This window comes from Cryptomeria japonica, chromosome 4, assembly GCF_030272615.1.
Source record: "Cryptomeria japonica chromosome 4, Sugi_1.0, whole genome shotgun sequence".
NCBI lineage: Eukaryota > Viridiplantae > Streptophyta > Pinopsida > Cupressales > Cupressaceae > Cryptomeria > Cryptomeria japonica.
Window position 1 is genome coordinate 279,706,643 of NC_081408.1, and position 24,552 is coordinate 279,731,194.

The 24,552-nt window shown below is 34.7% G+C and overlaps 1 pseudogene; it reads left to right on the plus strand.

Moving 5' to 3' along the window:
- The first annotated feature begins 13,557 nt into the window (after positions 1 to 13,557).
- On the plus strand, positions 13,558 to 14,901 carry LOC131077268 (acidic endochitinase-like; annotated as a pseudogene).
- Positions 14,902 to 24,552: the final 9,651 nt, after the last annotated feature.

A 24,552-nucleotide genomic window follows, 5' to 3' on the forward strand; every position in this document is an offset into this window, starting at 1 on the left:
GCTGTGATATAGGCTCACTCTCTTGCCTCTGGCTTATGCCTCTCTCCTCCTCACCCCTAATGCTGGCAATCTATCTCTCCCCATTAGCCTCGATACCCTCTACATCCTGTTAGATACTCGGTTAACCCCAAAGACACTGAGAGGGGGGGGTGAATCAGTGTCTGACCAGTAGATGAAAGATTTAAACTTATTTTCAAATTTATAACTGAAATTAATGTATCGGTAAGCAAATAATAATGCAGTAAAGAGAAACAAAAGAATCAACATCAATGCACACCATAACATAGATATTTTTGGCAAGGAAATCCGGTAAGGGAAAAACCTCGATGGGATTTGTGACCCACAATATTTACTCACTGGCCATTATGAATAAATATTACTCAGTACGATAGGGGCCTACACATGCACGAAGGCCAACTACCTAGAGCTCACTGCTCAACAACAAAAATGGAGCCCCATTGACTACACAATTGGATGGTTAAATCCAATAACAATGTACTGCTTCAAAATAACATCTGCAATGTTGGATTCAGTACTAGTTTAAGCTTTGTCTGATACCTTTTCCAAAAACCTTGCCGATAAATGATTCTGCTTTCACAAAATAGTCTTCTCTCTACTCTGCTTCTTATTTTCTCTCAAAATAAATAAATCAAAGTACATAAACAACTATATGGTATCATATCCCTATCTCATCTCAAATATCACTTACATGCACACATACCTACATACATTACTTACATCTCAAATGACCTACAAGATCTCATTCATATATGAGTCTTTACAATACATCATGTCATCCATACAAATATAATTTACATTACAAACAATATTATTGCCAAGTTGGCTTAGACTGGTTGTATAATCTTTTGCCAGTGTAAACTGGATGCCGATGTGAATAAGACTTGTAGTATCTGTCGGTGTTGGTAGGTGAAGTTTGTTTCTGGTTGAACCTATGAAACCTTGTTGAACTTTGTTGCCACGATGAACCTTGTTGTCATCACTGAAAACATCTACCATTCTCATCTGAGTGTATAATGCCAACAATCTCCCCATTTGACATTGATGGCAACACTCATGAGAAAAATCAAAACTGATATCCAAAACAGAAAGTGCTCCCCTAAGAAGATGATCTCCTTTTGTTCACTTGTCACCATGCCTCACTCTGTACATTTTTCTCATTATACCACTCCCCCTTTGACATCAATGACAAAGGATGTCAAAAGTATCAAAAATTCAAAAATTTACCTAGATACCTATAGCCGGTTATGTACAATCTGAGAAATATCTGCCAAAACCAAGTTAAGACCCTGCACAAATTTTGTACTGTCAAAAATTACTATCTCTGTCTGCCTAAACATCTCGGTGAGATAATGCATCTATTGCTCCAGTGATCTTTCTCCTTGAATAGTTTCCTTGGATAGTTCATTCCGGTGTGTTAGTAGATTATCCAATCCAAGACCAAGTTTAGTCTTCAACTCCCAGGTTTTCACCTTCAATCTTGCTTTCTCTCTTTCCAAATTTTCAATTTTCTCTTCATGAGTAGCCCTCTCCTGATCCAAAACTGATGTTATTTCTGAAGAACCAATCAAGTTATCTGCAATATCATCAATCTCCTTCTAAGTTTTCCTAATTTGATCATGAATATCTTTAGTTAAATGATGAGGTTTGCAAGCTTCTCAGTACAATTCCTTATATTCCAAAATAGTGGAATTCAATGCTGGTAGCAATGAATCAATCGATTGATTACAATTCTTCCTTTTCCTTATTAACTCTTTCTTGAATAGTTTCCTCATTTATTTTATCTATTGTTTGAATGTTAGAATAAATGAATTTGGACAATGTGTCCAATTGACCTATAGAGCCAACAATGTGATCTACCTTTCACGATAGTGCAATCATTTGCAAAATCGGTAGAGATTCATCAATAGCCTTAAATGCTAAGGCATTGCATTCAGTTATCTTCTTAATAGAATCCAATAATACATCTGTTATAGTTATTGGTCTGAAATCCATAGTATAAGTACTGGGAGAACTGCTAGGTTCTGCAATAATTTTCTTCTCTTCTCTAGATACCTGTTCAGCCACCTTAACCACTTCCTTATTCACTTTCTCTTCCTTATTCTCACTCTTATTCTATGCTAGTTCAGATTCTATTTGTTCTTGTTCTGTCAGTATCTCAATATTCAGCTAAGTGTCAACAGTCTTGACTGGTGAGTCAACATTTTCAACAGTTATAGATTCAAATTTCTTCTCCTCAGAAATTTTCTTATTCATTACAATATTGATGTCCTGAGTGTCAACATTCATTGTGAATAGAATGCCTGACTCAGGATCAACATCATTTGTTTTCACTTCCTCTGACTTCTCTTCAGGCTGATTTTGCATTTTTGTCAGTGCCTCTGCTACTACCAGTGGGGTGTCCTATGCCAGTGGAGGTAAGTAATCTTTTATGGTGAAATCGGGAACACTTCCAACCTTACTCTTACCCTTACTTGCTTTCTGATATACCTTAGTGAAGGATTTGTCAACTTTTTGTCTATATTTTTCTTCCCCTTTCTCTTTCTCAACAAATAATATGTCCCACTTATCTAATGTTCATCTGCTATCTCTTTTATTCTGTTGGCCATGAGGCTAACTTGTCAGTGACCACTTGCAAAAATAGTCCTATTAGCTTTAGATATCAAATCATCTATTTCTTTCTTAGACATAACAAGATGAACCGCTAACAGTACCTCAACCTTCAGTTTCTTATCTAATTCCATAATAGACATTCTCTTGGCTTCAAGTCTCAGATATAAATCATTCAGGAGAACATCTATATAAATTCAATAAGAACCTTCTTATATATATCTAGATACAAAATTATACTCTCCTCAATAGTATCCTTATCAAAAATTTTGAAACAATGATAGAACTTACTAACATTTCCAAGATTGCCATCCTGAGTTATTTCATTGATAATCTCTTCCGGTGAAAGTGTATCAGGTTCCTTTTGATCTAGTTTCCTCTATGTAACTTTTTTCTTGGGACCACTAGGCTCTCTCATAGCCCATTTTTTCTTTCTCAGAGTCCTTGTTTTCTTCAGTGATGGAGCAGGGGTCAGTGAGGGTTTCCTTTTCTTCCTATCCACCCTTTTGAATTCAGTAGCCTTGTCACTATCAGAGTCGGATGAGGTAGCCACAGGAGAAATATGTGCTACCAGTTGTTGTTCCAATTTTCTTTCTTTTGTAGCAACACCACTTATCAGATCAAGTTTAAATAAGCCCTTAGTGACATCTTCAACAAACTTCGAAGCATCTTTTAGTATTTTTTCTCTTTTCTTTCTCTGCTTCTGAATTTTAGCATCCTTTTCAATAGTTTCAGCATTTCCAAAGATCTTTTCAGTCGGTTCTGGTGGAGCATCTAGGAGTATCTTGGCATAAGATTCCAAGATGTGTGAATCCACTTCATAACCCATCTCAGTTATCTAGACAGTTCTAGGTCTAACTGCCTCCATCCATACTTCATCTCTCTTAATTACAAAGCATATATGTTTGTCATATTTGTCAACAATATTTTGAGGGATTCTTTCCCTTTGTCTCATTTTTTCTTGAAAATATTTGAAATACTCTTTTACTTGCTTGTCACCATTTGATCCCATGTGGGTAATTGCCTCCTTAATCTATTTTCCAACAGAAATATCATAGGCAAAGTCTTTGTGGCCTGTACTAAGAATCTCCTTTGAGAAATATAACATTAAACATACAAGTAAATTGCCAAACTTGAAATTTCTTTTCTTATCACCATCTGAGGGTAAAATGAATGATCTTCAATTAGTTTCCTTACCCCTAAGGATTATTCCTTAGTTAGATGAAGAATCTCCTGTCGGTGCAGGATTTCTCTGTTCTATCGGTGTAGAGACAGATTCATCATTTCTCTGATCTCTATTCTTGACCCATTGTTTAGGGAATTCTTGCTTGATTTCATTTACCTTTTCCTTGCCTTTGTCATTAGATCCTTTGTTGTTTTCCAATACATTCTTGCTTCTACAAAATCTTGCAATATGCCCAATCTTGTTACATGCATAACAAGTTACATTGTTTCTTTGAATAGCTTTTCCATAACCTTGCCCGGTTTGAGTTTTGCATTGATTAAATAGGTATTCAAATCTACCACAAGCATAGCATTTTACATTCATTTTGCAATTGTCTGAGTTATGACCATATTTATTAAATTTGGAACATTGACCAGTGGATGAGTTTGTATTCTGATTATTCCTAAATCTACACTGATTTTCTCTATGACCAAATTTGTTGCAATTAAAACATTTGCCATAGAATTTATAAGCATTAGGTTGGCTTACCGGTTTGCTGTGATCATGATTGTTTGCAGTTCTGAAACTTTCTCCATGTTCAAATCCAAGTCCAACTGTTTCTCCATAAAGTCTTTGACTCTTCAGCATATCATCAAGCTTGTCTGAGCTCTTTTTGAATTTGTCTTTGTATTCATTTACAGCGACCAACTCACTTTCCAGAGTGCTAACTTGTCTCATAAGTTCGTCTTTGTGATGTTGCATGTGAATCAACTTTGTTTTAATCATATCATTTTCATAACTAAGCCTTAGAGATTCATCTGATCTTTCATTAAGTCGCCTGACCAAATCTTCCTCATTCTTCTTTCTATATTCAATATCCTTACATAGTCTCATGGTTAAATCTTGCATCTCATTCTTCATGTTACTGTTCTCTTGTCTCAATTTCTCTGCAATATCTCTCAGAGTTTCTTTTTCTTCATGATCTTGTTTTTATAATTGTACATGTAATTATTTTCTCTTATTATGTGCCATGACCAGGTTTTCTTGAAGTGCTTTGATGAATTCCTAAGAAGATCTGAGTTCATCTTCCAATCAGATATTCTTCAATTTTCTGCATCAAAATCTTCAAGAGCCGCTTCCTACTGTTGTCTCAAACTTTCCATCGATACCGATTTCAGAATCTTCCTCAAGCTATTAGGCTTTTGTAAATAAAGGACCAAGCTCTAATACCAATTGTAAGATACTTGGTTAACCCCAAAGACACTAAGAGGGGGGGGTGAATCAGTGTTTGACCGGTAGATGAAAGATTTAAACTTATTTGCAACTTTATAACAAAAATTAATATACCAGTAAGCAAATAATAATGCAGTAAAGAGAAACAAAAGAATCAACATCAATGCACACCATAACACAGATATTTTTTGGCAAGGAAACTCGGTAAGGGAAAATCCTCGATGGGATTCGTCACCCACAATATTTACTCACTAGCCAATATGAATAAATATTACTCAGTACAATAGGGGCCCGCACATGCAGGAACGCCAACTGCCTAAAGCTCACTGCTCAACAACAAAAATGGAGTCCCACTGACTACACAATTGGATGGTTAAATCCAATAACAATGTACTGCTTCAAAATAGTATCTGCTATGCTCGATTAAGTACCGGTTTAAGCTCTGTCTGATACCTTTGCCAAAAACCTTGCCAGAAAATAATTTTGCTTTCACAGAATAGTCTTTGCTCTTCTCTGCTTCTTATTCGCTCTCAAAATAAATACATCAAAGTGCATAAATAACTATTTGGTATCATATCCCTATCTCATCTCAAATATCGCTTACATACACACATACCTACATACATTACTTACATCTCAAATGACCTACAAGATATCATACATATATGAGTCTTTACAATACATCATGTTAGGCATACAAATATAATTTACATTACAAACAATATTATTGCCAAGTCGGCTTAGACTGCCGGTATAATCTTTTGCCGGTGTAAACTGGATGCCGATGTGAATAAGACTTGTAGTATCTGTCAGTGCCAGTAAGGTGAAGTCTGTTGCCGGTTGAACCTGTGAAACCTTGTTGAACCTTGTTGCCATCAATGACAACATCTACCATTCTCATCTGATTGTATAATGCCAACACATCCACCATGCTGCATATGCATTTTTCATGCCTGGGTTGGCTTACCCTACACAAGGATCCCATACTATAGGGATCAACAAGGTCCATACTATGATCAAGCCTATCCTTGTGAATGTCAGACCAAACTTTGCTACCCTCTCTCAATTCGCCCTTTGAAACCTATGCTCTAGCTCTGGTGCATCCTGTCTAAAGCCAAACTACCTTGTAACTCTATCCAATTGGTACATCTTCACAACATACTCACATCAGTCTATAATGTAAGTGGGCATGATCACATATTCAATATATCTGACATCCTCCTCCTAGCCCATTATCCCCATCTAAGGCCTCCATGTGATGCTCCACTATATCCAACCCATATGACATGTAAATCATCCTCTTAACTAACATTTCTTCTAAGTCTCTCCCTTTTTCCTTCTACGTGTCAAACCCACCACTTTTGGTGGCATTCCTGCTATTTTCCTTCTTTTGTGGTGTTTTCACCATTCCTTGTTGTGATCTTGTCATCATATGCCCGACTGTATGGGGATTGCTCCCCTTCCCTTCCCTAAGTTATGGGATTGCATACCTGCTAGTGGTCCTAACTTTCCACATCTTCCCCTATTGGAATGGGCTCCTATAATTTCTTGGTCAACAGGAACGCATTCCTACTATCCCTACATGAGACCTTGGTCTTGTGGGAAGGTACTCCCAATCTCCCATATTTTTTCTAACCTAAACCTGTTCCACTTGTGTGAATGGTGGGAACACATTCCTATGGAACACAATCCAGCAAGAATTTTTTTTATTAGATAAGCAGGGAGAGGGCCCTAGCCCTAACTTGAACAGAGAAAGAAAAAAATAGGATTTTGAAAGGACCTAGAACCTTAGAACAAAGAAGAAGGCAAAAGCCCACCAAAAGACAACAAGAAGAAAACAATGGTTTTCAAAGGACCCATAAACCTTCAAGGGTTTTCAAAAGGACCCCAAACCTTTACTCCAGAAACAAATTAACCGAGGAAACAAGAGTGGACAGCACCAGACCCTCCATCAACTGAACCTCAACCAACCCAATCACCTAGGTACAGAAAAGGGGGATTTCTCCTAGCTCTCCAAACCATAACAAAAGGGCCTAGAAATGGAACCATGAACCAACCAGCAACAACTAGACCAACAACAAAATATCCCCTCAAAAGGCAAACATCTCTCCACCTCTATAGGAGAGGATCCCACTACCAATGAGGAGAAGATACCAGAAAAAGCGTCTCTAACTGACCTCCATCCCGATACTAAGAATCCACCATTGAGAGAATAGCGTAAAGAGAAGCCACCATCCTCCTTCCACAAGTTGATCCCCTCCTCTATCGAGGAAGCACCCACCTCAATAAGGAGTAGGGAAAAGAACAATGGAAGTCGAAGATGCCATCCCCTCAATGAATCTATTAGCACAAACCCCACCTCAATAGGAGTAGGCTTCACCTCCATATAATCCAAATAGGATAGAGCCCAACTGAGAGCAGGAACCCCTTTGACAAGAAAAACATACTCCAAACAAGCCCAAAAATAATACCTTAACTGCACTTCCAATGAACTCATAGGGAATAGAGGTTCACCCTGATCCACCATCCAAGCATACCAGAGAGGAATCAAGAATTTCCTCCAACAAACAGTGGCCCAACAGAGAATACCACATTGGCAATAGAAGAAAATAACCTAAAACCCCAGAACAAAAACTAGAGACGCAGAAACCTCACCAAATCCCCATCCAATACTAGGATAAGACCATGAGAAAAGGAGGTGTTAAAACATCCAGCTCCCAACCACATTTTTCCCACCCAGTTGATCACCCCTAAGGGCAAAAGGTCACTGCAGGGTCACCCTACAACCAAGAACACAAAGGCCACACCGAGAATGAAATAAAAGAGCGGAAACCCCACAAAGAACCCCGGTCAGATGGAGAAAATGACCATAGCACCCATCAACACACAAAGGGGGCGAAAACCCAAACCAACCTCTATACCTTCAACAATAGTCACAAAAAAGCACCAAGCCACATAGGGACAACCACACCAAGGTGAGGGAAGGAAAGCCCAAAATGGGAGAGAAGGCTCAAGGCCAGCCAAGAGCTTCTCCCTATCAACAACACCAACCCAGTCACCATCATAGTATCCTCCATCTCCCCACCAAGAAGGACTATTGGGAGAGGGGAAAAAAGAACAGGAGAGGTGGAACAATAGGAAGAGGATCACAAGCCCCTCCACATCCACTCCCTTACTCACCACACACTGCTCAGAAACCCCTCCACCATCGATGCCTCCCCAGATCAGCCTAGACCCAGTCCATGTAGCATGGAAACCAGGGAACCCATCAACATGATTTGGACAAGGGAAAAGGGGCACCTTCCGCAGATGTAAAAACCTACACAAGGGAAACATCCTCACATGCGACAGAGCCCCATAAGAGAGGGGACAAATAGAAAGAGGATAGCCTTCTCCTCCATCATCCTTGTCGCCCTCATCTTCTTCAACATCAGCCCCATTTGAAACCCTAGCACCAAAGCAGCGACAACCTCCTCTCTCCATTAAATTCCCTCTTTTAAAGCCAATCCGGCAAGAATGTTACTTTGTAACATAAATCTAGGAAATGCAAGGTCTAGGTTTTTCAGAATCACTCACCTATTGGTCATGTCATCAGGTGTGTTGGACGCTCAGTATGACATCCATGCAGTGCCTCGATGCATCCCTCACTACCATCTCATATGTGTCTAAATAAGCTTTAAAATGTAGTAAGGTGCTCCAAATCTCTCATTTTCTATCTCTAGTGCAATAAAAATGAATAGTAAATTGTCAAATTTGCTAATATAGGGCTTTCTCAAGCCCTATTTTTTATCCTCTCTTAAACACTATTTTTTGAGCCATCTCTTCTTATAGACTACTTTTTTAGTGTCATTTTTGCCCATAGGCTTCGTTTAGTGTTGTCTTTCCTCCTGTTCACTGGGGAAATATTTCTTTCAAGACCTCGCCTAGTCCTATGTTTCTTGTGCATCTTCTCAAGGGGGCATTACTAACCTCCATCTATCGCTCTGCTCGACTATCTGATTTTTCCTCTATTTAGGGCACTTTGTCACTCCATTTTCTTCAAGTTTCTTGCGTCTTTTTTTTCATTGCACTAATACTATTCTAGCGCCACTGCAAAGAGGGAAAAAATGTAGACATTTAAGTTTGATGAATCCCAATATCGAATTTAGTCACTTTTGTCACATTTATTGATTAAATAATTATATTATTTAATCAATCAATGTCTTTCCCCCTAGCTAAATTAATTTAATTAATTAAGTTGCACCTTATTAATTAATTAATGTATTTTTTTTATCATTTCATTAATTAATTCCCCCCTTTCTTCTATAAAATAAAATAAAAATACTTATTTTTTTTATTTAATTCGCTTTCTCATTCTTCTTTATTCCCTAATTTGAATTAAATAATTCAAATTATTCCTAATTGAAGCACATGGCTCCTAACATTAACCCTCCCTTCTAACCGTTGTTCTAATCCTAACCCACTAATTAAAACCCTTGATTTATAAGCAACCTCATCCTCCTAACCAACCCTATCCTAATATATGTGCATTTCTCATTTTTTACAATTGGAAAAGAATCTAATTTTTGGGTGTCTTGCTCCCAAAATTGACATGTGGACTTCTCTCAACTTGTCATCATACATGCATTGACCCTTGGTCTCAAAGAGGACAATTGTCACCATTTGCCTTGCCACTTGACCCCATAGGAGACAAGTGGCACATTTTGAAGCATCCTCATCTCTCCCTCCATTTATATTTAATGTCTCCATTTTTCCTCACAGTCTATCCACTCTCATATCATAGTAGCATTATAATGCAATTTTTCTTTATAACCTACGTACATATTGTATACATAATTAGCTTAGATTTCATATTTGCATAAGCATGGAGAAATTTTTAGCACCCTTACCAAAGTGAGAACACATAAAATCAAGGACAATCACATCAAAGGAGCTTGGAGTTTCAATTATTTGCCTACTCTTTTACTTTCTTAGCTTTTTTTTTAACATCCAATCATGAGTGTTTTCTTGGGCATTTGCATAGTTAATATTATTTAGATTTTCATTTTCAATCTATTTTGCTTCCTCGCAATTACACATACACATACACATGCATATATGTACCTACACTCTCACACATATGACAATGGTTGGCACCTTTATAGGGTTAGGTGATTCTAGTTTTATGAAAAAGATGCCCACTAGTGTAAGATAGCTTTGTCATCTTCACATTATAAGGAGCTACTTGAAAAAAATTATTCTTGTTCATACTTATAAAATTTGAAATTTCTTTTAGGCTCAAGATATATTAAATCAAGTTTGAGGACAACGGGTAAAAGGAAGCACGCTATTAAGACAGTTCCTTTTTCAATCCCATAGGTGATATATTCAAAATCAATATTAGTACCATATAAGTAGAATATTGTGTGGATACCTAATGATAGTGTAGATGTGTGTATGCAAATTTAGTGATCACAAACATTAATTCTAGGGGTTGAGCTATGGAAGTGTATGGTATGTATAATGGTAGAGGTAAAAGAGGGAGATGGAGATAACAAAAGGGGAATAATAGAGAACAAAATGGTGCTAAATCTTGTTAGGTAAGGCTATGGTTTCAGGGGGGAGAGGGGAGAACATGATAATGTATGTTTATAGTAGAGGGGAATATAGGATTAAATGACATAATTAATTTGAAGAAAAGGAAATAACATAATTCATGGTTATTGTATGAATGCTCTAGGGGTTTCAAAACCTTAGTCCTTAGATCTCTTTCTTTTTATCTTGGTTTGTAATGGATTATCATTTATCATTTGTGAATGGAGAGTCTATGAATTTCTTACATAACTAAATTTCCTAATTGAATGGTAATCTTTAAAATGTAGGGTATAGCATTTATATTGCACTTTTGTAGTATAACAACTGTGAAAAACATAGTAAGGACTAGGAGCTAGCTCTTACCCTTCACTCGCATCTATTGCAAGCTAACTTGCTATGTGTTTGCATGTAATGATTCATTGTGCTAGTGGTATTGTCTTGGTATTTAAAGAAACTCATTTGAAAATCAAGTAATGATCATTAGATCATTTTAAAAACCTAAGAAATTATAAAAATCATTCGTAGGAATATCTATATCTAGAGTACAAAAAAAGAATATTTATTACATCAACATTAACATTTGGATCACTTATTGGTTTGTTTGTTGTCTACTAACACATTCCTAAGGTCATAAAGTCATTCATTCAAGGGGTTGACAAAAAAAATGTGAACTCTCACAATTGAAAAATCTCCCTAAGGGTTTTCTAAGCATTGTTATTCATTACATGTTAGTAAAGAGAAAACATTGACGTGAACAAGATTCAAAAAGTGTAAACTTGGCCCAAAATAGTACCATGCGCATGTGATCAAAATCAGGAATGTGAGATTGATCTTAATTCATAAAATTGACTTAACAAAATCAAGGTCTATTAGAGGTCAAAAATAATCTATACATCAAGATCATTAACTTTCTATACTATGATGAATTAATCCTATGAATTATTGACAATATAATCTATCTTTGATTAATGATCTTAAAACACCTCATTTTCAGATTTTATTTATTCCTTTATTACAATTATCTATTCCAATTAATATTCGTTAATCTAAATTAATGTATTCTTGTTTGTGTGCATTCATTTAATCAACCTAGATTAACATAGAGAAAAATTAAATTTTACTTAGAAAAATAAAAGCTTTATTAAACAAAATCGAAAATAAAATCAGACATGAATGGTTGATTGATAAAAAAATCTTAAATTGGTAATATATATGATGTACTGATATCTTCCTTACAACCCTTTGATCAAAATATATTTCAAACACTTTCATGTTCTGTAAGTATGAAATGTGAATTTAACATCGCAATGAAGCTTTAAAACTCCATGATGACAATTTTTTAAATTCAAAACAGAGATTTAAAGAAATGAGGTATATTCCGATATGAATTGATTTTGATTCAATTCAAGGTCAATTCATATTCGTATGTGGAAGAAGGAAAAGCTTACAACGAAAGTCACCGAATAGACTCATCAAAATAAATACGAAGTCCTCGAAACGACCGACAGATATTGTTTGTAGGATCCAGTCAAGTTCAGCGTCTAATAGTCGTGCCTGTGGAAATCCGCAGCAAGAAACGTATCGCTAGTGAGTGCTTGTCCCCACAACTTTTTGCCAGAGCGGAGATTACGTTGAATATAAAAACAGACATTAGAAATCTAGTAAGAATTGGGAGTTAGTTTTTTTTTTTTTTAACTGGGGACACCTAAATATACTTACTATTTTATATATGATAATATAATTTTATAGAAAAATATTTGAATTTAAAAAAAATGCAATTAGCACAATAATGATTAAGAAAAGTTTTACACTAGAAACATATATTGATGTTTTTTTTAAGATCTCTAATAAAAGTATATTTTGAAACTTATTCACATTAATTAATGTATGAAATGTCATTTAATCATGTTTAAAGGATCCATATACAATTAAGAATTTACAAAAGTTAGGCCTATTTGATTAATGTATATAATTAAGAATTTACAAAAGTTAGGCCTATTTGATTAATGTTATATGATGACCTTGATCATACACAGTATGATGAAGCACAATTGTATTCGAAAAATAATAAAGCACATGGGTATTTGAAATATGCTTGTATTGTTCATTATTGTTGGCATAGCAACTATATCAACGATGAGATCCCTCTCCAACACTAGTACGTGCTTTTGGTGTGACGACAAAATCTACATGGTATCAGAGCGCAGGTCATCGGTTCAAGTCACTCAAGCCCTAGACCCTTCATCCACGTAAGCATGGCTTATTGACGTGGTACATAGTGGGTACGAATCCTACATGGTACGTGGTTGTATCTAGCTCTATCGTGTGGAGGGGTGTTGGTGTAGCGACTATGTCAACGATGAGATCCCTCTCCACCACTAGTATGTGATTTTGGTGTGATGGCAAAATCTACAATTACTAGGTATAGAAATAAAAGAGACATCTATTATGAGGTTATGAAGGCCAAGGTAGGATTTGTTTTTAATCATAGTTTTTGTTTGAGTTGGTCTAATGGTGAAAAATCTATGCTCTTTGAAAGAGACGTCACTAATTCAAAAATAAGATATGTATATATGCCTTATTTTTCAAGAAGTACGGGTCCACATAATAGACTATGAAAAAATCTTTTTTCATTTTTTTTTTACTAGCCTATCAAATTTAGGACAAAGGCAATATCAAAATAGAACACAAAGTGCGCAGAACTTACACAAACTTAATAATCCAGATTATATGGGAAAGAAACCATTCATAGTCTGTGGTTCGTAACAGTTATTCCACGCGGACAGATGAATTTCGGTCGCAAGTATTCTTGTGTGTGGGGACCCGCGGGAGGAAACGTGTATCGTACACGACACGGCGGGTAACTAGTCTTAAACGAGGCGGCTGCCACACAATTTCCATTCAGCTTTTCGATCCCGCAGAAAGCTATATAAGGACCCCAATCCCACCAACAACATCCATAATCAATTACAAGCCATGGAGAGAAGCGGAATTAGAGCAGCCTCAATTGCCTTTGTAGTTGCTCTAGTGTGGAGCGGAGCATCGGCGGGAAGCATAAGCGTATACTGGGGCCAAAATGGCAACGAAGCCACCCTTGCAGACACCTGCTCAAGCGGCAACTTTGGGTTTGTGATGCTCTCCTTTCTGACCACGTTTGGCAACGGGCAAACACCAGTCCTGGCAGGCCACTGCGATCCCTCTTCTGGAGGATGCCAATCGCTCAGTGCCGATATTAGCTCCTGCCAGTCCAGCGGCGTAAAGGTGTTTCTCTCCTTGGGGGGGCGCCACCGGAAGCTATTCAATCGTCTCCGTGGATGACGCGCAAAACGTGGCCACCTATCTGTGGAACAACTTTCTCGGAGGGAATTCGGGCTCCGGGCCTCTAGGAGCCGCTGTTCTGGACGGCATAGACTTCGATATCGAAGCCACGACGGATCACTGGGACGATCTGGCCAAGGCCGCGTCCGCTCTTAGCACCTCTTCAAAGAAGGTCTATCTCAGCGCCGCTCCGCAGTGCCCCTATCCCGATACTCACCTGGGAACGGCCTTGCAGACGGGTCTGTTTGATTACGTTTGGATTCAATTCTATAACAACGGCCAATGCGAGTATGCCAGTGGGGACGCTACTACTCTGGTGAGTTACTGGAACCAGTGGATCACGTCTGTTACCACCGTTCAAACAGAGGGCTTCTTCCTGGGCCTTCCCGCTTCCTCTGCAGCTGCTGGAAGTGGCTTCATTCCTGCAGCCACATTCATCTCCGACGTGCTGCCCCAGATCAAGACCTCCTCCAAATATGGAGGAATTATGTTGTGGTCCAAGTACGACGACGAGCAAACCGGTTATAGCTCGGCCATTAAAGCTTCTGTCTGATCAAATTATTTCAATTCCCATGCGTAGCCTACCAAGCAAATAATAGTGAGGCCATCCTTACATGTAGTGCCTACTTTGGCAACCAAAATAGTAACTGATGCCCTGCAAAATGGACAAGGTTAGTCTAAGAGAAACAACACAAAACACACAAGAAACCGTTAGTGTTATTTAATCAAAAACTAATCTAAACAGGCATATCAAGAGAGACACTAAAATCATGCTAATATCTCTAACTAATGAAACAAAGATAATGAGGCATCTCCAAATGCCTCTTAGCATGCTCTTCGCTCCTTCTCCCTTGTTCCTCTCCTCTCAAGTTCCAAAATAGTGTAGCTCTCAGCAGCTTTTTGCACTATGGATGCTTATGGAGGATTGAGATTGAAAAGTTGCTCTAAATGTAAATAAAGAAGCAAATATTAAGCTATTGATACTAAAATGATTGATTTTATCCAAAATGACAATATATGAGTTAATTATGCTAAAATGCTCTCTTAAAATGCCTATAGCTTAAATGCATATAAGTTTTCAGTATCTGGATTATGAAGAAATGGGCTCTATTTATAGGAAAAATGGAGCAATGGATGGTTAAGATTGAGTAATCTCAACAAGGGTCAGGATCGAATGATTTCAAATCCATGTCAGGGCTTTCAACCCAATCTCAGGATGACAAGTGTCAATGTGAGATAGGTTGAGAGGGGAGGGAATAAGCATTAAATGTTTGACATGACTTTGGGAGTTAAAGTCAAGGTTGGTTGAATGAATAAACTCTTTATTCAAAAAATAAAACTTTTATCCAATGGATAAACTCTTGTGCAAATGTGAAATGGAGGAATATGGTCAAAACAATAAATGTTTTGGGGAGACAAGTTTGAAATAACCATAAATGGTTATGTAAGAGCCATAAATGGTCATGTAAGAGCCATTAGTGGTCTTGGAAGACTTTGGGGGTTATTTTGTTGAACACACAAAACATTAAATGCTTTTCAAAGACTTTGAAGTCTTTGAGAAATGACTCCATTTTGCTTAGGAATGTGACAATAATTAGAGGATGGATTAGGCTAATTAAGAAGGGGTTAGAAGAATCTAGAAGGGATTAGATTTTGCAAGTGGCTTTGGTGGGTGAGGGAAAATAAGATTTTATTAAAATAAAAATTTATTTATTTCAATAAATGTGTGCAAGTTGTATTTGTAGGAAAATGCAAGTGGGGGGGGGATAATGATTTAAATAAATGTTTAATTTAATTTATTTAAAAGAGGAATAGAGGGATTTAATTAAATAAATAGATTTTATTTATTTAATTGATTTGAATTTGATTTAATGAATTAATTAAAATAAATTGAATAATTTGTTTAATTAATAGAAGAATGTTTGAAGATGAATTAATTAAATATTAATTTAATTAACTGATGGCTAGTGCATTTTTAATCAAATAAATAGCAAATATTTATTTAATTAAGCTGGACAGATTTGTGTGACTACAGTAACGTTTAAAATAATACTTGAACTTAGGTGATGCTCATCCTGTTTTTCTTCAAACCTCAAAAAGCTTTTAAATTCTCGATGGCAGTGAGATGCAAAATTTGGTTTCTCGTTTAAATATTATGAAATCAGTTCAAAATGTTTCTCTCGTTAAATAGTTAATTCTTGAAAACCATATCCAATTTGAAGTTGGTCTTTCATTAAACAAAGGTCAACACAAAACGGATCAACTTACATATTTTTGTTTCAATTATTTAATAGGGATTTTTTTTTTTTAAATGGTTGGGAATAATTAGATTATATAAATATTAGTATTTTTATTCTTAAATAAATAGATTCAAGTAAATTATAATCTAATAGTATCTATCCAATGTTTAATAATTACTCAAATTGATCATTGACTAAATCATTATTTAACTCATTTAATCAAATTAAGTTAGGTAAATTATTTTTATGTTTAATTGATTTACTTTATTTTTGTATTGTTATTTGTTAAATTAAATAAACAAACTAATTAAATAATCTATCATTTTTCATGAATGAACCCAATAAATCAGAAAATCAATTCAAATATTCACAATCAGTTTACTAATTGTTCAAATGAACAACAAGTTTTTGAAAAAGAAAAATCATGAAGCAAGTCTAGTTATGATTGATAAAAAGCGGTATTGACCCGTACCTTTACATAATTGCTAAAAAGCAAAACCTAGGGCGCATGAGGAATGCACAACTAACCAAAGACAAAAAAAACACCAAAAACATGGAACCAACTAAAGACCAAACACAAACCAGAGACAAAACCAACGAACAAAAAACCTAACTAGCCACCCACCAAAGACACAAAGAGATGGTCTAATGGGCCAAGGCATTATCCTCTTGCCAACCTCAACAAATACCAATGACTTTCTTAGAAAAAGAAAATTTTTGTTAGAATCCTTGATAGAAGTCAGAGTAACACCAAAATTTAGAGTATCTTTGATGACCAAGGTTAGGGATTTCATTGTAGCAAAGGGAGACATTGCATTCCTCTTCCGCTTCGCTTTCCTTCAGCCAATTTCCTTCTGAATAGCTTTCAAGGAAGTCGAGTTCCTTAAGGCCATCTCCTGACTCAAAGCAAACATATCCTCAATTTTTCTCCTCATACTCTCTTGACCTTCAACTCCATCGTAGTCTTATTCTTGTACCTCTACGACATCTTTTCATTAAGGTCATTCATCATTACCTCATCCTTATCCCATTTCTAAAGCTTTCCAGCCTGCATGTTACTAACAACCTCCCATACCCATTCATTTTTTTCTCCATCACCCATTTATCAACCCTAGCACATATCTCATCTAAAGCCTCAAGCATGTTAATCTTTCTAATAGCCGCATCAAACTAAGATAAGAGTCACTTAATAACCAAGTCTTGGCACTCATAACATTCTTCCAACCACAAAACCTTAGCAACCAGAATGTAGGGTTTGGGAATGGATTGCAGGCATTCTGTTAAGGGGGAAGGGGATTAACCTCCTCAGATTTCTCAGAAGAAAAATCAGATTCTAAGTCTGAGGAGGACTTAGGAACCTCCTCCTCCTCCATGTAATTCCACATCCTTAACAAGTGAATTGGGGGAGATTTTTTGTTTCATCCCTCTTATAGGGTTGAAACGAGTACAAACAATCTTAGGTTTAGAAGCTAGTTAGCTTATTAAAAAAAAAAAAAAAAAATCATTAAAATTATTCAAATGGCTAATATTAGTCATCTCATACTCATCCACTACATCCCAACTTTATCTGCATCCTTAAAATATATAAATTGATATCAAAATATTCCTTCTTTTTACCATAAATCTTAGGTACCTATTTTTAAATGATGTGTTTTATAATTATACTTATTTATAATCCTCAACATGTCATTTCCCCCATTATCATAACCAAATCTAAATGAAAATTCTTTAATGAATTTTAAAGAAGAATATGAGAATAAAATACATTTAAAATAGTTATATTTTATATTAATTTGACATTGATCAATATTATAGAAAATGTAATTAAAATTATGATATTTGATGTGAATGTGTGGCCATTTTTTACTTCCTTTACATATTTGGATTGAGATATTAAATTAATGCTTATGCATAAGATAAACCACAATAAAATAGAAATAGGAATGTTTGCCATCTCATCTCTGCCCATGTAGAAATGAAACATCTTTAATTTTATCATATTGAAGTCATTTAAATAAAGAATCTAGTAATCTTTACAAAAATATTAAAATGGTGAAAGAAGGTAAATATTTTTTCTTATCATTAGTAAGTGAGACACAAATTTGATTATTGAGACCCTCAAGTGATTGATGCAGATGTAAGTAGATTAATTTCTAATTTTTATTATATATTGTTCTACAAAGTGTACATAGGTGAAACCCTTCTTTGAATCAAATAACTATCTTTTTTGTTCTGCACAAATACCTTCATCATATAATCCATCTAGAAATAGATGCATTTGTATGTAATTTTTACATAAATAAAATAATTAATTCCTATTTTAGAACTCATGAATCCAAAATTAAACAAATAAAATTATATTTTATCCAAAAAAAATCCTAATTCCTTAGATGTAACCCATCGCCAATTTCACATAATTACCAATAATAGCTCAGAAAAAAGATATTAACATGATAATTACTATCTCTTCCTCTTATTACCTACCAATATAGTTGTATACTTTTTCTCCAATATCAAATAATTTATTATCAACTCATGTGATATGGTATTCCCTATCTAGTAGTGACCTCGTATAATAAATTTATCTCTAACTTGTATCAAATAAATGAATTCTAGAAGATTAAATAAAATCAAAGAATCATTATGAAAAATCAAAAGACACATAGTCATGTGAGCATGGTTATAACTATGATGACCATAAACATGAGGAAGTTATATGAATGTAAAGTATAATAGTCACAAAAAATTATACAATTGTGAGAAAAAATATATAGTAGTAGTACACATGATCAAAATGTTAGATATATTTATGTGATTAAAATTATCTTATATAAATATCAGTGATATATGTCATCATGAGAAACTTGTTAGAAAATGTACATTATCATTATAGATTATTGTATCATAGTACATAAACATTATTTTAAATATTGTATAATGATAATATATGAGCATGGTAGTCTTAGATGACCCTATAATTATAATATAAGACCATGTTAGTAGTCATATCATCAAATATATTAATCATCTTCTAATATCTAATGAATAGATTATAATATAGTAATATGTCATATAAGATATGTTCCTCAACAAAGAGACGCCATCAAAATAATATATTGTGTATATAAATATGTAGATAGAGCATGACAAATCTAAATCTAAATCAAAATGTTGATGTAAGATAGATCATCATGTAACACATTGTCATCACCCCTATTTCTTAGTTTGCAACTACATTTAAAAATCTAGATTTTTATCATGATATTGAGATGTCACTCTTTATGAAAGTGATTGACATATATAGAATTAGATAGGGATATTTTATAATCCATTGTTGTCCTATCAAAAGAGAGAGCTTTAACCTTTTGGTATACATTTATTTTATTTAGAACCCATATTGATGATTTATCACCAAAAGTTAGTTTTTGGGAATATTTTGTACTTTGGTATACATGTGAAATATTAAAAAAATAGATCCTACCCACTAAGTATTTTACTTATATGATAACTAAATTATGTTTCTTTTTAGAACAACTTAATAATAAATTATATTATAATAGAAAATTTAAAGATAAAACTATTATCTTTTGATTTTAAATAATAAGTACAAGAGTAGGGATCTACTATGTGTAAATGAGTAAAGTTATAAAAAGTACATGTAAAATTATATAGTTGATGCATCTAAAGAATGATTGATATCATGCTAGGAATACAATCGATGATAAAAATTATTTAGTGTATCTTTTTAAGTAAATCAATAATTTTTAGATTTGGGAATTATTATAGGGAGGTGGTTATGTGTATAGTGTAGCTGTAGAATAAAGGATTAAATTAGAGTGAGAGAAATTTTTCATCTTCAATTTCTTAGAGAGATACTAGTCATAAAGGTGTTATAATTAATAACAATTGTAAAATTTTTAAGTTGTGCTTTAGATTTGAGATATCTTAAGAAATTAGACACAAGGAGGGAAATTATATGTTATTAAGGATACTTCCTTTTCTGTTTCCCTTTGTGGAATATTCCAACTCAAAACAATAGCATTATATGTATGCAAAACTAATGATGATGTGGATGTAGTGTGTATTACAATTTAGTAATCACAAACATAAACTCTAGATGATGAACTATGCAAGTGTGGTTTTTATAATGATAGAGGGAAATATGGATATGGTTAAAGATGTAAATGGATTTAGATCTTGTTTAGTAAGTCTATGGGAAGTGTTGTGAACTGCAGCTTCAAAGATGAGATGAGAAAATGATAATATATTATTTTCAATAGAGGAAAATGGAGGATTGAATGAGAGAATTAATTTGGCATGGAGGAAATAAGAAATAATATATTCCTATGATGACTCTAGGGGATTCAAAACCTTTGTCCTTAGATATCTTTCTTTTTTTCTTGCTTTGTAATGGAGACTCATTCATCAACTATGAATGGAGAGTTCCTAGGAATGATTATGTAATCATATGAATAGACTATATATTTACATGTTGTATTACTAGAAATATCTAGATCTAGAAAACTAAAAAGAATGGCTATTACATCAAAATTTACATCTAGATTATTTTCATGCTTTCATATTGTTTTCCAACACTTTCTTAGGTTATAAAATAATTCATTCAAGCATGTTGATAAATATATGTATGAACCCTCACAATTAAACAATCTCCCCAAGATATTTTTAAATATTCGTCTAATATGTATGTGTTTTAATAAAATATAAGTATGAACAAAACAAGATTTTAAAAGTATACACCTAATCCAAATCAATACCACTCACTAGTGATCAGATCCATGTGATGAGAGATTCATTAGCAAGAAAAGTTACTTAAACTCATTCTTTGTTTGGAATATAAGGGGGGGATATTTCTTACTACTAGTATGCATGTGAAAGATTCAAAAATGATCCTACCTCCTACGTGTTTTATGTAAAACATAGATAATTTCTTTATTTCTAATATAACAAATTAATGATAAAATTAATTATAATGAACAATACAGAAATAGAAATATTATAATTTGATTTAAAATAGCAAGTAAAATATTTAGAAAATATTGTGTATAAATAAACTAACTATAAAAAGTATATCTAAAAAATAGAGTCAGTGCACCTAAAAATGGTGATTTGATGTTGTAAATAGACTCAGCATAACAGAAAATGATCTTGTGCATTTCTTTATCCTTTTATACTCTAGCCTTGTTGAAGGGAAGAGTTGAACAGTTCTATATAGTAAAGGTGTGCATAATTGTAGCATAGAGGTGAACAAGAGTGTGAAAACTTTGTGGCCTTCAATTTTTTTATAACCACTTCTTAATCATCTATGCTTTTTAATTATTACATTTTTTTTTAAATATCTATATTTGAAATATCTTAAGTTGAATTAGGGAAAAAGGGGGTAAATTTTATGCTAGTATAGACACTTGCCTTGTTAGTCCCATTGGTTTTATATTCCAACCTTAATATTAGCATTGTGAAAATACAATTTTGTGAAAACTTAATAATGATATTGGTGTGGTGTGTGTAATAATTTAGTTATTAAAAATGAAAACCATGGATTGTGAATTATATAAGTATGGTGTGTGTAATGATAAAGGAAAATGGGGAGATGGAGATCATAAAAGGAGAAATAATACCAGTAAAAATAGTCATATCTCATGTTATATAAGGCTATGGATTGAAGGGTGAGAGTATAAAATGATAATCTATTGCTTCCAATAAAGGGGAATAGATTATTAAATGAGAATGAACTTGAAATGATGGAAATAATGAATAAATCAAGGCTATGGTTTCTTTAGGGTTTTTAAAACCTTAGTCATTAAATCTCTTTCTTGTTACATTTCTCTATAATGGATTCTCATTTATCACTTGTGGATGAATAGAGTACATTAATTTCTTAATGATTTTTTTTAATTTAGTGGTAACCTTTAAAATGGAGGTTGAAACTTTTATAGCATTTTTTTAGAAAAACAACCATTAAAAAAGTAGTAATTACTAGAAGATAGCTTTTACCCTTTCCTACATTGGCTTACTAATGTTTGTTGGAGGCTCCTTGTTTTGGATTCACCTGTTGTGGATCATGGGTAGCTTTTGTGCAGGGCTTTTCCCCCCTTTCTTAATGTCAGTGCAACTATCTTTGGACATTTCTTTGTTGTGTATCACATCTCTATCATTGAATGCTTCCCTAATTTTTTATACTATTTACATATTTTCTTCTATGTTGGGGTTCGAGGCTAGGTTCCCTATCTTCACTAGGGCATGTGTATTGTTTGGACAAGGCTTGACTCTTTCTCCTTTAGGGTCTCTTATGTGGGTTTTGGTAAGTGTTTGTTCATTTTTCACAGGCCTAAGTTTGGTCTCATTATGCATGTTTCTTAATCTTTAGTGTCTTTGTACGGGGCTAGGGTTTGCAGTGCTAGTGTTATTGGTGGTAGGAAGATGATTTATGTCATTTGTGGGAGACAAAGAGGAAATTTTTCCCCTATGGACCTTCCTTTGAATATTCCCAAGACTTGTATTGTGTTGTCTAGGAGGTTCTCTTTAGTTACCTTCCCTATTGAGATGGGGGGTTTCAGTTTGGGCACTTTCCTAGCTTGGGATGGTCCATTTGTGGAAAACATGGACTTTTACCTTGCTAGTAACAGGCCTAATGAGGTGGACCTAAAGCTTGTGTTTCTAGGAGTAATTGTGGTAAGTGATTCTACTGCTAAAGGACCTATGGAGATTGTCCTTATGTGGGAAGGGTTATTTATTTCCACGTTTAGGATGCCTGCCAAAACCCTATTTTGGTTTAGATTCAATCTCTTGTTATTATGATTTATGATTACTTGGTTGGGACTGGTTTATTTTATGATTGTAAGTTATCTAGGTGCCCCACTTGATCCTTATGGTCTCCATCCATGGCTGAGCAAGTTTCTTCTCATGGTGGTCCTTCAAGAAAAGAGTTACGAGATGCCTTTCAAAACCTACTGGTAGTTTTTAATTTCTTTCACTATTTAGCCAGTATAAGGGTTTTTGTTTCGTTTATGGTTTGGGGTGCTTCCCTAAACCCCTATGTTTTGAGTATGAAAATCTCCTGAGGGTTTGGGACTCATGTTCCTGTTGGTTGGGTGCTCCGATCAAAAGCCCTACTTTCAAAAAAGAGGTGTCCTCTTTTTTGGTGTCTATTGATCTCATAGCTTTTGAGTTCCTCCAAGTTATTTAAGGTTATGAACCCTCTCCCACTTTTAATTAATCAAAAAAATTATCCTTTACTCATGGAAATAGGCAGATAACTTGGTGCATTTTTGTGTGATGATTCATTATGTGTAGGCCTTTTTTTAAAGAAATCAATTTCAACATAAAGGAATAACTATGGAATTTGGCCTTTGCTAGGTTTCATCATTTAGGGGATGGTACCTCATGGCTCCTGACTAATATTTACACCCCTAATAATAGGCTAGGTAGATGTAAATTCTGGAAGAAGCTAGAGGTCATTTGGTCTCTTTTTAAGGATGAAATCTGGATGGTCATGGGGGACTTCAACACCCCTCTCCATGACAAAGAGAAGTTTGGAGGTGTCCCCTCTCAGTTAGATAATAGAAGGGATCTTTTGAACTTTATCAATAACTAGGGTCTGCATGATATTGATCTCCAAGGTGCCAATTTTACTTAGACCAACCGTAGGGCGGGGGAAGATCTTATTCAAGTCAGACTTGATAGGGCCCTTATTTCTAATGATTGGTTTAACCATTATCAATGCTCCCTATCAGCATTTTCTAGGATTGGTTCTGACCACTTTCCTGTGGTTTTTGCTGCTGAGAATAGAAGTGTTAAAAGAAACTTCTCGTTCAGATTTGAAAGGATGTGGCTGGACCATCCTAACCTTGAGAAGGTCATTGAGAAGTTGTGGTCTATTGATGTAAAAGGTATCGTGATGTATAGAATGGAAAAAAAATTAAGGTATGTGAAAGATAATATAAAAAAATGGAACAAGGAAGTTTTTGGGGATCTTTTTGCTGCCAAGTCCAAAACCCAGTTTGAGCTTAAGGAAATATAGGATAAAATCCAAACTAGTGGTTATAATGAAGTGTCTATCAAGGAGGAAAATGAAGTTCTTGTTAAGTATCATAAGATTATTAGAAGAGAAGAAGAATTTTGGAAACTGTGGTCCAGATCTCTTTGGCTTAATGCTGGAGACAGAAATACCAGGTTCTTCCATATGACTGCTATGAAACATAAGGCTGCAAATAGGATCTCAAAGTTGAGAATTGGTGGTATTGAAACTAGGAAGGATGATGAGATTGGGAATGAAGCTAGGAATTTTTTCAAATCTCTTCTCTCAATGGATTATGGTCTGGATGATCATTATCAAAGGGCCCTCTTAGAAACCATTCCTTTCATCATTAATCATGT